Below are 16,092 nucleotides of genomic sequence, written 5' to 3' on the forward strand. Positions count from 1 at the left end.
AGCAGCTAGCTTTCTCAGACCAGATCTATGTTATGTTGCTTAGAGCAGTCGTGGAAGATCAGGCTTGGACGTAGTCCTCTGGCACTCCAACACGTCCAAAACGACCTTTTTTAATGCCTTTTCTGCTTTATTTGCCAGAATAAGCTTCTGATACACTCAGCACAGAACTAACCTTATTTAAAACATTTTTTGGTAGTAACAGAATATCATCTAAAACACAAAAAAGAGGGGTACCTGGGTGGCTCAGCTGGTTAAGCATCTGCCTCTTCATTTTGGGTCAGGTCATGATCCCGGGGTCATGGGATCGAGCCCCGTGTCATACCCCACTCTCAACAGGGAATCTGCTTGAGATCCCCTCTGTCTCCTTATGCCCCTCCCTCTGCATGTTCTCTCTCCTTCTCTATCTCTCTCTCTCAAGTAAATAAATAAGTTTTTTAGAAGATGGGGTTTAGGTTGGATACTGAGAACCCAATACATACACAAAACTGCAGTTTTTAGTCTTCAGCAGTTCTGCAGAATTGATTGTTCTCCTGCCTGCAGCTTCTTGTCTACCATATTTCCTCAGCCTTTCTCCCAGAGGAAAGACTTTCTCCTGGTACATGTAAATCACACACATTTATAAAGCATTATAATCCTTTGGTGCTGATCTTGGGACCTGGTATTTGACAAGACATAAAGATTTATAGACAATCTTGACATTTAATATTGTAGGAAATCCTCATTTTATTCCACATCTCTTTACATGAGCTAGCTATAATGTTATTTCCTCTTTCTCTTGCAGGTCTTTATCCCAGATTACTTATGTAGGGACCTTTTGGAGGAACAAAAATCTAGGCTACTTCTATGAGTTCTCCTGGACTAAAATTAACTAGATGCTTTCTTAAAAATAGCTCATTCAGGCAGGTAGGTTAGGTTGCAGGAACAAAAGAAAGGAATTCACACACAACACACACACACAATTTTCTTTTTCTTTTTTCTTTCTTTCTTTTTTTTTTTTTTTTTTTTTACTATAATAGAGTTTTGGTCTTCAAAAGTTGAGCTTATAAAGTGATAGAGGGAGATGTAGTGAGTAGGGTAGATGGACCAAGGCCTACCTGGGATGTATTCCTAAAAGGCTTTTGGATTAAATAGCTCACCATTCCAATCCTGGCTCAGTAAACAGCTCAACCATGTACATGTTCTCTCTTAAAGCTGGTGTGCTTTACTTTCATAACCTGCAAAGGAGAAACAAAAGATCTGCCTATCATGGTTGCGTGAGAACCAAGTGACTCTACAGGTATGGATTGTCTAGTAAATTGGACCTACCCTTGAAGGCTTAGGACAGGGTGTACTATTTTTTTTGGTAAGTATTCACTATTTCTTCTTAAAAAAAAAAAAGAGAGAGTTATTTATTTATTTTAGAGAGAGAGAAATAGCATGAGTAGGAGGGGCAGAATGAGATGGAGAGAGATTCCCAGATTCCATGTTGATCATGGAGCCATATGCGGGGCTTGATCTCAAGACCTTGAGATCATGACCTGACCCAAAACCAAGAGTCTGACACTTAAATGACTGAGCCACCAAAGTGCCCTTCTTCACTGTATCTTCTATTATTAATGAAAAGTCTACATTTTGTGGGACCACTGATGTCCACTTTTGACCATATTTTTGTCAATGGATGTGAGTATCAGTGATGATTAATTGTTGAATAGAGGCTTTAGATATGTTTGAGAAGCTTGGATTACACTCTAACTGGCCTGCTTTCCATCATGAGAAGAGCATGCTCAAGTAGTCAGTCACTGTTTTATCAGTCTAGGTCCTGGAATGAGAGACAGGTAGAACAGACCTGAAGCATACCTTTGACTGGCGCTTAACCCAGCAGAGCCCAGTAGAACTGTAGATAACCTGCAGATCTAAGGAAGAAAATTACATGTTTGCTGTAAGCTGCTAAGATTTTATTTGATTTTTTATTTTATTTGTTTTATTGTTATACACAGTTGAGTAATATAAGGGCCAATAAATGTTCCATTTTTCTTATCTAAGCCTCAGAGATTTCCTGAAGACCAACTCCAGCAAGAGGAGTCTTTACCTACTTACACTAACCCTTTAGAGGGCAGTTTTACTGTTTGATTGCGGAGCAGTGAATTGAACTTTGTCTCCTTCAAAGCTGAGGAACAAGGGACTTGTAATGAGTTTAATAATGAAAAGGTAGCATTTGCTGCAGCTTGACTACATAAAATAAGGCCTGATGAAAATGAAATATTAATATGCAGGTTACGTTAGATGCTGCTTCAGAGTTTCAGGAAAAATGAACAGTAATCAAATGAGGGTGTCACACAATACACAGCAAGCAGAGAGCCAATTATGTAAATGAATGCCCAAGGTTAGCATGATACAATGCTTTTTAATTTGACTAATATTAAAATCAACTTGTTCTTAATGTAATAGATGGTTGTGACAACAGTTAAAGAGCACCAAATGTTTCTGTAATCCCCTGTCAAATTAGAAATGCTGTTGTGAGTGACCTGCTTTCCTTAGTACAATACTTGAAAGGCTCAAAATACGCAATATTTCCTTGGTTTCAGAAACATTAAGTCTAAAATGATTCTGAGATGAAAGTCATATGAACAGTGTACATCTTCCTCCTTCACCTGAAAATATGTAACAGTGAACTCCTGTTGCCACAGTGCATTTCCAAAATAAAAGCTTCTCTCATTTAGCTGAATTCACTTGAACTTAACAGATAAACTGAAGATATGTTTTTAAATTATATACATTTTATTTCTGACTCGATATGAAAAAATCTTCAGCAGGAAGTGTGTTCATCTTTCATTTTCCTCCTTGCCAACCTATTCACCCAGCTAGTGCACTTATTACTCACCATATAAAGAGACCATGGATTTAATTCTCTGTATAAAGTAAATGCACATGTACACATATACTTGTAAATCTGAAAGTGAAAACACATAAACAGACATGCAAAAAATACAGCTATACTATTTTCAACACTAAAAGAATGCATTATCTGCACACCACTGGAACATTTAATATATTTTAATTTTTAAAGCCAGATTTAGTAATGATAATGTATCATTTGGGGAAGGTGATATCTTTATTTATAGTGCTTAATCATGTATATATGAAATTGATTTTTCCTATAGAATGACAAATGTAGAATTCTCATAAGCTATTTCTTCTAAGAAGAAATGACAAAATCATTTTCACCTTGACAGTGCTCTGAAACTGTCAGAGTGTTTTGTGCTAGTCTGAAATTTTCACCAAAAGGAAAAATAAAATAAAATAAAAAAACAGGTTGAAGTAAAGGGAGGTTTAGGGAAAGAGGCAACAAACTCACCTCTATATTTAGACATTTATCTGTAGTGATCAAGATATGCAATTAGACAAAAGTAATGTGATTGTTGCTTAAAATTAAACACATTGATTGCATATCTTTGAACCTGATGATGAGAACTGATAGTGAATATTCCAGACATCTGTTCTCAATTCTCAAAAAAAAAAAAAAAAAAAAAGTGAGGCATTAATTAATTATTCCCGTTTCTGTACTTGACTTTCTGAACCTAATGATTATAACATCTGTGTATTATTTTATTTAAGAAAAGAAATACACAAGTTAAAATACAAAATTCCATACAGAACCTATAAGTATCTCATGTAATAAAGGGCCCTCGAGTTTACACTTCTTTGGTTTCTAGAAAGCCATTCGTATATATAAATAATAATTGACAAAGTTTCTGTTCATGTTATTAAATACTCTCCCTTCAAAGAAAAAATAGTGCTTTGAAGTGTTAATGTGTTGAGACTTATAAAAAAAAGTTTAACCAAAAAAAAAAAAACTTCAGAAGAAATATACTGATCCACTATTTTAAAATACTATTATACTCAACTGAATTTTAGTCTTAAAAATGTTTTAAGTATAATTGTTTATGTCACTCAGAAGGTTAGGGGAAATAAGTTAATGTTGACATAATTTCGACATTTTTTAAAAGAACTCTTTTTTTTTTTTTTTTAGGATTTTGTTTATTATGTGTGTATTTCAGAGTGAGAGCATGTGTGCATGTGAGCAGAGGGAAAGAGAAAGAATCTCCAGCTGACTCTGCACTGAGCACAGAGCCCAATGTGAGTCATGATCCTATGACCCTGAGATTAATACCTGAACCAAAATCAAGAGTCAGATGATCAACTGACTGAGCCACCCAGGAGCTCCTCACCTTTTTAAAAATTTTAATCTCTGTTTGCATTTTAATATATAGGAGATAAAAATATTTATTTCTTAGGAGCAAAATCTATTGAATGCCTCAATTAGCTATGCTCAAGGTGCGGTAATGAGAACTCACAGATACACCCATAAACACACTTCTTTTTGAAATTCACAAAAATATAAATCAAATACATAAGTTTTATTTTTAAAATCATTACTGAATAATATGTAAGCCTATTTGAGGACTTTAGATATTTAGAAGAAACTATCTTTCTCATTGTTAAATAGTTATATAAATGATAATGCAATTTTAAATAAAAATAATACATAAATTTTTACTTTGGCTATTACTATGTGAAATAACTAAACCTTAGAAATAGCAATGATCTGGATTGTACTTCTATGATCACCTGTTCATTACTTAGATACAAAGTAATAGTCAGCCTATAATATTTCCAAATTACCTGTATTATTTTGTGCTCTGGCTTTAAACAGAATGTTAAAGTTAGTTCTACTGTCAAAGAAGGTAGCCATTAGCCACATGTGACTAAGTTTGTCAATTAATAAAATTGAATTAAATAAAAAATTCAGTTCTTGAGTTTTCCTAGCTTTATTACAGAGCCACACGTAGCTGATGGCTACCATATTTGGTAGCAGATAGAATATTTCTATCATGACAGAATTTACACTATGCAACGCTATAACAGAGGCTCTGAAAAACTGCCTCAGAAATTGTCCCTAAATCAACTAACAGAGACTTCCACTAAAGATTTCAAGATCTCCCAGACACTACCACCACATTTTTTGTTTTTTTCAGCTCTGTCTTTATCTGCTATGTATATGCTCCTGGTTTTCACTTATTTTAAAAATTGTTTTACTATTAGAAAAAGGTATGGTGCTCAGTAACCTTGTACGGTAACACAATTAAGCATGCTTAAGATGTAGAATCTTCCTTTTTACCAAAATATTTTATTGCAACATATTTTGAACATGTGGAAATATAGAAAGAATAGCACAATAGAAGCCCATATAAACCTAGCCAATGTTTGAACGTTCCTTCCTCAGGAGCTGAGGAAACCATAAAGAGGAAATCATTAGAGATGTTAAATATTTGGATAATAATCAAATCCAGTAACTGATAGCTATTGAACACATCCAACAATTTAAGAATATACATTATTAATTTCAATTATTTCAAGTGCACAAAGAAAATTTACCAAATTAAAACACATATTCTGGGCCATAAAACACCCACAGCGAATTTCAGAGGTTAAAAATATACTGAATACATTCTCTTGTTACAAATGCATTAAACTGTCAATGAAGAAAAAGCAAACACCTAGAAAATTACCAAATATTTGAAAATGAAAGTGCTTCTAAATAGCCCATAAGTCAAAAAAGGACTTAAAAGAAAAAGTTACAAGATATTTCAAACTGAAGATTAATAAAACCACAACATATCAACATGTGTGGGATGAAGATAATGCAGTGCTCAGATGGCAATTTGTAACTTTAAATGCCTATCTTAGAAATGGGAACAGTATCACATCATTTGTCTAAGCCTTAAAATTATACAGTAGGAGAAAAAAAAAAAAAAAGCACATTAAAGTCCCAGAAAGTTAAAAGAAAGGGATGATAAGAGAAAAAAGTAATCATATAGAAAAAGGACAACTATTTCATAAGTTAACAAAACCAAAAGTTTGTTCTTCAAAAATATTAGTAAAATTGATAAACAAATCCCAAGTAATACTAATTCAGAAAACACCGGAAAAAAGAAATTAATACTGGAGTTCCTAATAACATGAACTTTATGTGAAAAAAAATGACATATTAATTGGAAAAAATTGCAAAGTAATTTGCCTTACCAAAACAGAAAGTGGAACAAATGAAAATCTAAACAGCACTCTTTAAAATTAAAAAAAAATATATGTATATCTTGTATTACAAACCTTTTCCACAAATATTGAGATGCAGGATTTCACTGTAGAAAAATAAAATCTATCCATATCTCAAATAAATAACACCACTGTAACAACCCCACATACTTTCAGAAAATAGCCGAGGCAGGTGTTCTTAATGACTTATTATAGGAAAGCAGAGTCAGCCAAATATAAAAATCTGACACTGACATCACACACACACACACACACACACACACACACACACGTCTTTCATGAACATAGACCCCAAAAGCCACAATAAATGTTGATTAAATAAAATCCAGCCATATATAAGAAGGGTGATATACCCATGTTGAACTGCAACTTATCTGAATAACGAAGTAAGTACATTTAATAACCACATCAACATCTTGTCACCAAGAAACCCAGGCTCAGATCTTTCTGGAACACACATCCATTTTTCATTCTGCAGCACCCAAGCTGTTGAGTGCAACCCAGTTAGCAAAAGTGCAAACTTTCTGGTCATTCCAGCTTTGCTTACATCACAATTCCTAATCAGGAAGAGGAGAGTGAGGAGATGACTGTTCTTGAATAGTGCCTTCAGAACAGAACCCTGCTGGTACTGAAGCTTAGCAGGAGCCCTTTCCTCAGCCCTTCCAAAGGTTTGGAGCCATTGAATTTTTTGCACAACATCCTTGGTTTAAACTATGTACAGTGATTTCTGTTTCCTCAACCAAACTATGTCTGATAGACCCATATTAGTCTTCATATGTGAAAGCCAGATACTTCATACTTACTTAAAAGCAACACAAACAATTTAGTATAAACTTTGGCAATTTTTGTTGGGATTATCATTTTAATGATGTAATCATTCATTCAGCATATCTGCTATGATATAATGCACATATTCCATAAGAACATGAAACTTGTGGGAATTTCTAGAAATGTTAGAATGTTTTTATAAATATTTAATATTTTTCATTTCAATATATCTAGATTTAGAATTTGCAAGACATTCAGCACTACTGCCATTCTCTTCTTTTGGTGATCTTTGGATTCATACACCAAAGATTTTCAAGTTTGTTCTAGTTTCCTCATCCTTAATCCAACTCATGCATTTAGTTGTTTAAAATCTAAAGGGAAAAATGAAAATTAAATATCCATGGGTTGGGGGCATAACATAATGACAAAAAAAGTTCAGTGAATACAGAAATTTAAATAAGCATAATTTCTACACTTCTCATTTGAGTTTGATGATTTCTGTTTCTGTGCCACTGGTGTGCCCTACCCACATGACATGAGTGTCATTGTCTTTTTGTTTTTGTTTTTTACATTCTTCCTGCTACCACTTAACTCTTCTGCTCCCTGTCCTTTTGCTTATCTGCTGCTTCATTTGTATTCATGCTATTCTGTATCTTTACAGTCAACCCAACACCTTAAAAAGTCTAAAAGGAAATTTTCCGCTTTAAAACCAAATAATGATCTAGATGTGGATTCCTGATTTGACTTGGTTAGTCTTGGCATACATTTATGATCATAGCATACTTATTCAGGTGATTCATTATATTCTTAAAAGATTGCTCTGTGTTTAAGTGGCAAATTTTGGGGTGTCCCTACTTATAATAGTTTGCGTGATCTAGAAATTACTCATCTCCTCAAACTCTACTTCTACATACATTTGCTCATATATATTGTTCAATTTATCTATACTGGTCTATTTTTATTTTCTTTGGAGCACCAAGATCATTGCTACCAATGTATTTTTTTTTTTTTGCTATTTATTTTTATTTATTTTTTCAGTGTTCCAAGAGTCATTGTTTATACATCAACACAGTGCTCTATGCAATATGTCCCCTCCTTAATACCCACCACCAGGCTCACCCATTCTCCCCACCCCCACCTCTCCAAAATAATATTTTTTACCATGTGCCTTTTGTTTTAATTGAAGTATAATTAAGAGAGAGAGAACACGCATGAACGTGAGTCAGGGGGAGGAGCAGTGGGAGAGGGAGAGAATCTTAAGGAGGTCCCACGTGTGGACCTGACACAGGGTTTGATCTCATGACCTTGAGATCATGACTTGAGCCAAAATCAAGAGTCTGATGCTTAACTGGCTGAGCTACCCAGGCACCCCTCTGTCAATGTATTTTGAAACATTCTCTATTCTGTGCCTTCATTATACATATTTCAAATGTTGTCTTACTTACTTAATTGAGCTCATCCTTTAGGTTTTAGCTTATATTTGAGTTCCATAGAAAGGCTTTCTTGAATAGTCAATCATAATTTGATTATTCTGTTCCTTTTTTATGACTGTCTATCTTTCTCAACTAATAATTGCATATTCTTCATTAATTTATTTCTTCTATTACTTTGTGAACTTGAGATTGTCAATAGAAATCCTAACTATTTAGTATATCACTATTTACATTGTGCCTAGAAGAGTTTCTGGAACATACAGTTTTTTGCTATTTAAATAAATAAAAGGTAATCCTACTGCAAAAATGATCATCCAAATAATCTCCTCCAGATGGTTTCACCCACAATAATTATGCATTTAAAATAAATTCATAAAAATGTGATTATATAAGTCAATTATTAAAAATGACTTCATTAGAATACTGCAAATGGTAATTCCTTAAGAAATTGTACTCTTGGGCTTTATATATTCTTAAGTCTCTGTGTGAGGAGATAACTGGAGGGAAGACAGTTATACAATCATATTTATGCTAACTTTCAGACTTTTATTTTTATGATTATTATTGCCTTGATTTTGATATAGTGGAGTATCATTACTCTTTATTTGACATTATGTTGCAGGATATGTATCTATGAAATTATGAGACTTTAAAAAATAAACTAAATCATCCAATAGTTTTACATGTTTTCGTTAGTGAGGGTAATCATTTTCTACTGACATGGCAATTTCAATGGTTTTCGTGTGAAATCTGAAGGAGAGCGGGTTTATAGACAAAATAAGTATGAGAAATGGGTCACAACAAGTATAGATGATGCTATCAATTCCTAGTTGTTTTCGGTTCTCCAGGGCATTCCACTCCTGTGCCCATCCACTCCAATCCCCGTACACTATTGCCTTTGCTTTGGACTTTGGCCACCCTGTGACCATATCTCTAAAAACCTGTTTTTTGCTGGAGTATATGTTCAACAATTGAATTCTAACAATGCCATAGCTATTAAGGGTTAATTCTTCAAATTCTGTCAGGAATTCCATATGAAATTTCAAGGAAACACTTGAATATAATACTGTGACAGGAAGTTGTGATTCAGATTTTCATTATTTTTCAGTTACCTGACAGGTGGTGAGGTGAGAACTCAGGGAGCTTCCATATACTGGTGCATTGGTTGTAGTTATTTCCTTATTGAATCAACATGCATATGAAGCTTAACATTCTAGTGTACACTGCTTGAAATCACACGCAGGTTTATGTTTAGAATACACACATACAAACACGTAACACAGCGTAGTGCAAGCATCACTACATTTAAGGCAGGACATCTGGATTTTAGTTCTGGTTTCACCACTCTCTAAATATATATCCTTGGATATGTCTCAGAATAAACTTTTGTATCAAAAATGAAAGTGTCACAACTACTTAAAATGATTATTGTGAACATAAAATAAGAAGGTACTAGTGAAAACAATTGGGAGATTATAGCATATTAATACAGCATTATATAGCATCACTATATATAATATATATGTATATTTCCAGTTAATAATTGTATATTGTATATTTCCAGTTAATAATTGTATATGTATACGTACATTATATATGTATATGTACATATATGTATATGTAAATACATGTACACATGCATATGTATATTTCTAGTTAATAATTTAAGAACAAATATGTTAATGTAGATGTTACATGGATCATTTATCACCTAATGGTGCACTGTTATAAAATCGAAGCAAAACTTTTAGTGTTTTCTCACCGAGATAAGCATCACAATGTGTACTACTATGTGATAGCTTTTACATAGCTTGCAAAACTCATAGTTTCCTTTTTAGCATATAATTATTTTAAATGCATAATATACTTTTAAATGTTTTCTATGTAAAGAAATGATTCTTATAAGAATGAACAGTTCAAAGGTGGTTACTGAGGGCTGGAGGACAGGGGTATGGGAAACAAGGGCTCACTGGGTGTAAGGTTTCTTTTTGGGCTGATAAAAATGCTTTGGAACCAGGTAGAGATGGTAGCTATAGAACATTTTGAATGTATTAAATGCCACTGAATTGTTCGTGTTAAAATGGTTAGTTTATGAATGTGAAGCTTTACCTCAATTTTAAAAACTGGGAAAAGAAATTAATTTATAAATATTTCTTAGATCTAAAGGAATCCTTCCTTCCATAATTGCTGGGTAAAAAAAATCACATAGTCTTCTTCCCTATAGTTTATAAAACAGTGGTCTACCTATATTTTGGTTGGACAATAAATTATTAAAATACTACATTTTCATACTAAGAAAATTTCAGTATTTTCAGAAAACTTGAAGGACTCCTAACTGATATAAATATTTATTTATTTATCTATATATCTATCTATGTATTTATTAGGATTTTATTTATTTATTTGACAGAGATCACAAGTAGGCAGAGAGGCAGGCAGGCAGAGAGAGAGAGGGGGAAGCAGGCTCCCTGCTGAGCAGAGAGCCCGATGCGGGGCTCGATCCCAGGACCCTGAGATCATGACCTGAGCTGAAGGCAGAGGCTTAACCCACTAAGCCACCTAGGTGCCCCTGATATACATATTTAGCTTGAAGCTGATATTTTATATCATCATAGTTAAAATTCTGTGGATCTAAATACTGTTCCAGTGTTGTGTGCAATCTTCCAATCTCCGTCCTTTTGTTAATCTGATTTTTATATCGAGTGCTAAAAGGAATGTGTATAATAAAAGTAACTAATGATCCTTTCTTTGCATATGGCAGCAGTATGATTTCCTTGTTAATTCATATAGATTTTAACCTTGACAGTGTTGACAATTATTTCTTATTTCGTTGGGAAATGACCATAATTGCTAATACTTAGCTGAATATCAGTAGCTTAGTTTTACATGAGAGTTTCTTCCCGTCCCTTGATATGCCCCATAGGCCATTAATGCATAAGTGCTGCTTTATGAAACACTGTTTTAAAATTCAATAGATCTTTTGTTATAATTTTAGTATTTTAAAGGTTTGTGACACACCACTAAAGATATGTTGCATAATGGATGTTTCTATCTTTCAGTAAAATGTTTTGTTTTTTTAATTAGCCTACTATTTATAATGTGGGGGACTTTTACAATTTCAATGCCCAATTCTCTAACAAATTCATAACTTCAGAAAATAGATTATTGGAAAATGAAGGCAATTTAAGATATATATAATCTAATATTAATATGTAGACATTTTCCTGTATCCTAATTCAAACAGACATGCATTTTTTAATCTAACAGGAGCTGTGACTATGGACTGGGTATAGATGATTTTAACAAATTATTTTAGTAATTGTGTGAATGATAGCAGCACAGTGTGTATGTTAAAAGTTCTTGCTTTTCAGAGACTTAGTCTTTGCCAATTGAATATTATCATGCTGATATTTTCTTTAAAATACCCCAGTAAAAAATAGTTAAATCAAATAATGTAGCTAAACAAAATAGGTAAATGAATGAATAATATGCTATCTAACTAACTAAATGTTTAAGAGTGAATGTGTGGATAAATAAAAATGAAAAAAAAAGTCAAATTGATGATAATTGCTAACGTGGTTGATGTGTACCTGGGATTTACTATGTTTTTCTCTCTGCCAAGACTCCCAAAAGAATTGAAAAAAAAAAAAAAAAAAGTCACACATTCCTTTTGTTCCTCCCTATCTTCTTTGTTTAATTCATGTTATTATCCAAACAACCAAAAGGTACAAAACTACAAGAATAATTCCTTTGTTTTCTAAAACTCTTATTTGATAGCCTACTCTCAAAACTAGTTGAAATTTGGCCGACCCCTCTTGCTGTGACTAAACTGTTACTCCCCAAAGTAGAACTCTCCTTTGTAATCATTTTCATATTACATCATTCTGGATAAAAGCCAATACTTAAAAGCGGTCTTACTGATTTTTCTCACTTACGCTATTGTTTTTGACAATAAAATCTGTGATAAAAAAAGATGAAAATTCTCTTTAAATTTAATCAAATGGATTTGACATCTATTCAAATGATGATGATTTTTTCAACTTAAGGGATTAATATCTTCCATTACATGAAGAGGTATGAATCTATTAAGCATATTAGCAACTCTGAAAAAAAAGAACTTTACTTGTTTAGAGTCCAATATGTCTAAACTTCATGTTGCATTTTATCAATATTCTATCCATACTAGACACTTACATATTTTTAAAAATCACGTAGTAGGAAAAAATGTTTTGGTATAAAGCCATGTCCAGGAAATTGTGGGTTTGATTAACTCTAAAAATGTCTTTACATCTATTTTATTTTTATAAATACTTAAAAAGAATAAAAATGATAAGATCATACACACATAACATACAGGTCACCATTATAATGTACATTTCAAAGAATTCAGTTAATTTACACAGTGTGCAATCATCACTACAATCTAGCTTAAGAATATTTTCATCACGACAAAATATTCACCCATATCACTTTAACTAAATGACAAAAGTATTAGCTCTTACTTTTCTTTTTGAAATTATATGTCAAGAGTAATATCTGGGATGATTTCAATACATTGAAACTTGTTGAGACGTGTTTATGGTCAGTTTGGTCAGATATCATAGTGTGGATAATTTGAACATTGTACAATTTGTTGAAACTTGCTTTATGGCCCAGCAAATATAATCACTTCTGGTAAATGGTCTATGTTCACTTGAAATAAATATTCTTGAAAACTCTACTGTCAGTCATGTCATAGCTCCTTTGACAGTAATGTATATGTGTTTTTTCTAGATAGTGTGAAGATAGTGTTTTTGATGTCTGTTTTTTTTTTTTTAAGATTTTATTTATTTATTTGACAGAAAGAAAGGGGGGAGCAGGGGGAGCCGCAGACAGAGGGAGGAAGAAGCAGGCTTCCTGCTGAGCAGGGAGCCTGATGCGGGGCTTGATCCCAGGACTCTGGGATCATGATCTGATCTTAAAGCAGAGACTTAACCCACGGAGCCACCCAGGCACTCTCTGTCTGGTTGTCTTACTATGATATATCTTGATACGTTTGTAATTATTTTGTTTATGACTTACAGACAATCTTCATCCCATGGATTGATGCCCATGTCCTATTACCAGTAATAGTAGTAGATTTAGCTTCACTATATAGTTCATAAAAACAGTATCTCCATTTGACACAACATTTACTGAACTTTAAGAAAAGAAACAGGAAGGAAAAATGCAAAGAATGTTCAGTAACAGCATCTCAATGATCTCCTAATCCTATGCATCTGGTGTTCTAGTCATTCCATATTGGCTGTAGATGTTCACAAGACTAGAGGCTGAGTGTTCATAGACAATCTCTGCTCCAGGCAGCCATGCATCAAGGGATTTCTTTGGCTTATTCACATAATCCACTCAGGGACATGCAACTCACTTCCATTCCCCAGGCAAGCTGCAATTCATCATTCTTAGTTCCTCAGATTGAATGAACAATCTCAACAAGGAATTACAGGTGCTTGGTCTGGCATATAGTCTTTGTTCAGATTCTCCTTCATCTTGGATAAAGTAGATACAGGGCAGCCCTGAATGGTTCCATAAATAAAGATTATACAAAGTATTCAAACACGGGCAAAAGATTCATGCATCCTGAGACTATAATAAAAATATTAGAACTTTTTTTTTATCTGGTTCTTTTTTCCACTCCCTCCCTAAACCACCTGTCAAGGATTACCTTGATATCCTTGCTACAGCTTATCCAGAAAAACAAACAAACAAACAAAAAAAAAAACAAAAACTAACAACAACAAAACAAAACAAAACTAACAAAACCCTTAAGGGGAAAAATTAAAGAATTAGAACTCTCTTGTGAAACACATTAAACATGACCATAGTCCTAATAAGCTTTCTGATAATCCTTCACCAATAGATTATTTTTCACATAACTTTACCAATTATTACTTGCAAATTTCAGTAGATGTTGACAGAAGTATTTAACTGTGTGTGTGTAACTTCACCAAAGCTAAATTTATTTCTTCTTTTTTCTTTTATTAGTCTTCATGTTTATTATATCACTTTGAATTTTAAGTCAGCTATTCAAAATGTATGTTTTCCTTGGAGATCATTTTCTATAGAATTTCTTTCTCATTTAAGTATACATTTCAACCAAAAATACATTTTTTAACCCTATAGAGTTGTTGTAGTATAATGATTAATACACCATGTGTTGATTAATAATAATGTCAGTGTTTTATTTCTTCTTGGAAAACAAACAAAAATGTTCTTTCCCATGTACTGTACATACTCTCCCTTGAGAATCCTTAGAACCTACTACTCTGTAAATTCTAAGTTCCATGTTATCTGGGGGTTTAACTATAACTAACCTGCAAAAAAGATGTTTTTCTTTGATATATGTTTCCCAATATCACTGAGAAGGGTCACTTGTCCCCCTACATGGAGTCAATACAATGTTGATCATTAATCTGACTGGTTTAACCAATTGTACTTGGAAATAGAAGTTCCTATTAAATTGGGGCACAGTGGTAAAGAGGGTGCAGAAATAAATAGCACAACTGATAGTGGTGATTTTGTATTATATCCACAGACAATGGGATTCCACCAAATTGACCTCATTATCCTGAGATTCCAGCATTCCCAGCCATATCCTTTAAATACATCAGAGTGTATTGTAATTAACACATTAACAATACTTTCTTTAGTGAAGGTACGCACCCTCTCCAGGATTTTCCTGAGATTATTGCAATGCTAGTTTTTCTTAATATATAAATATATATATATATATATATATATATATATATATAATTTTTTTAAAGATTTTATTTATTTATTTGACAGAGATCACAAGCAGGCAGAGAGACAGGCAGAGAGAGAGGAGGAAGCAGGCTCCCTGCTGAGCAGAGAGCCTGATGCGGGGCTCCATCCCAGGACCCTGAGATCATGACCTGAGCCGAAGGCAGTGGCTTAACAGACTGAGCCACCCCGGCGCCCCTGCAATGCTAGTTTTGAAATAGTTGCATTTAGCTTTGTCAGATCTTTCAGATGACTAACAAACATGTCCAATTTCCTGGAAGAGAATGACGGTAGGGTTTCCATCTAGGACTCACTTTGTTATCATCATTGCGCCCAAACCTCCAGATAGTGAATTTCTCTTTAGATCCACACAGTCAGTCTAGTTCCCAAGATCGCCAATGCCCTGTGAATTGGACCCATTGTCAATTAAGTTACTAAAAATGCTACGTCTGTTGAATATTGTGGCATTGAAGCAATTTACGTATAATGTATTTGCCTATTAGAATTGTGTCCCCCAGGAAATGTGTTGTCCTTCATACCCAGGAAATTGCCTGAACAGGATGTCATTCTGATTCACAGCAACACATGCATCAGATGTCGTATGCCAGTCAGAGTAAATCTAGTCAAGCTCAGAGGGAAGATTTATCTCTGGGCTGAATAGGAACCAATATTATAAAAATAATAAAAAAAAATATAACCCAAATGAAAATTTCCACACTGCCGTTGCAAGTGAAATATCACAGGACACAGATTGATGTCTTTCCTTCAAATCATCCAAGTATACTTGTCAGGTGAATTTCATAGCTTGAATTTATTCAATTCTTCTCAGAGGATAACAAATCAGGGATGTCTTTGGGAATTGGCCATGGATTGGTACCACAACAGAGAGAAACAAGTGTGAATATTCTTTTATTCTGATAGGAGTTCTTTGAAGAGAGTGATGGTATCCTTTCTCAGCATCATTTTCCATTTATGGGCTCCATTACTTTCTGTGAAAATTTCCCCGCCTTTTCCATTTTTT

This window comes from Mustela erminea, chromosome 15, assembly GCF_009829155.1.
Source record: "Mustela erminea isolate mMusErm1 chromosome 15, mMusErm1.Pri, whole genome shotgun sequence".
Lineage (NCBI taxonomy): Eukaryota > Metazoa > Chordata > Mammalia > Carnivora > Mustelidae > Mustela > Mustela erminea.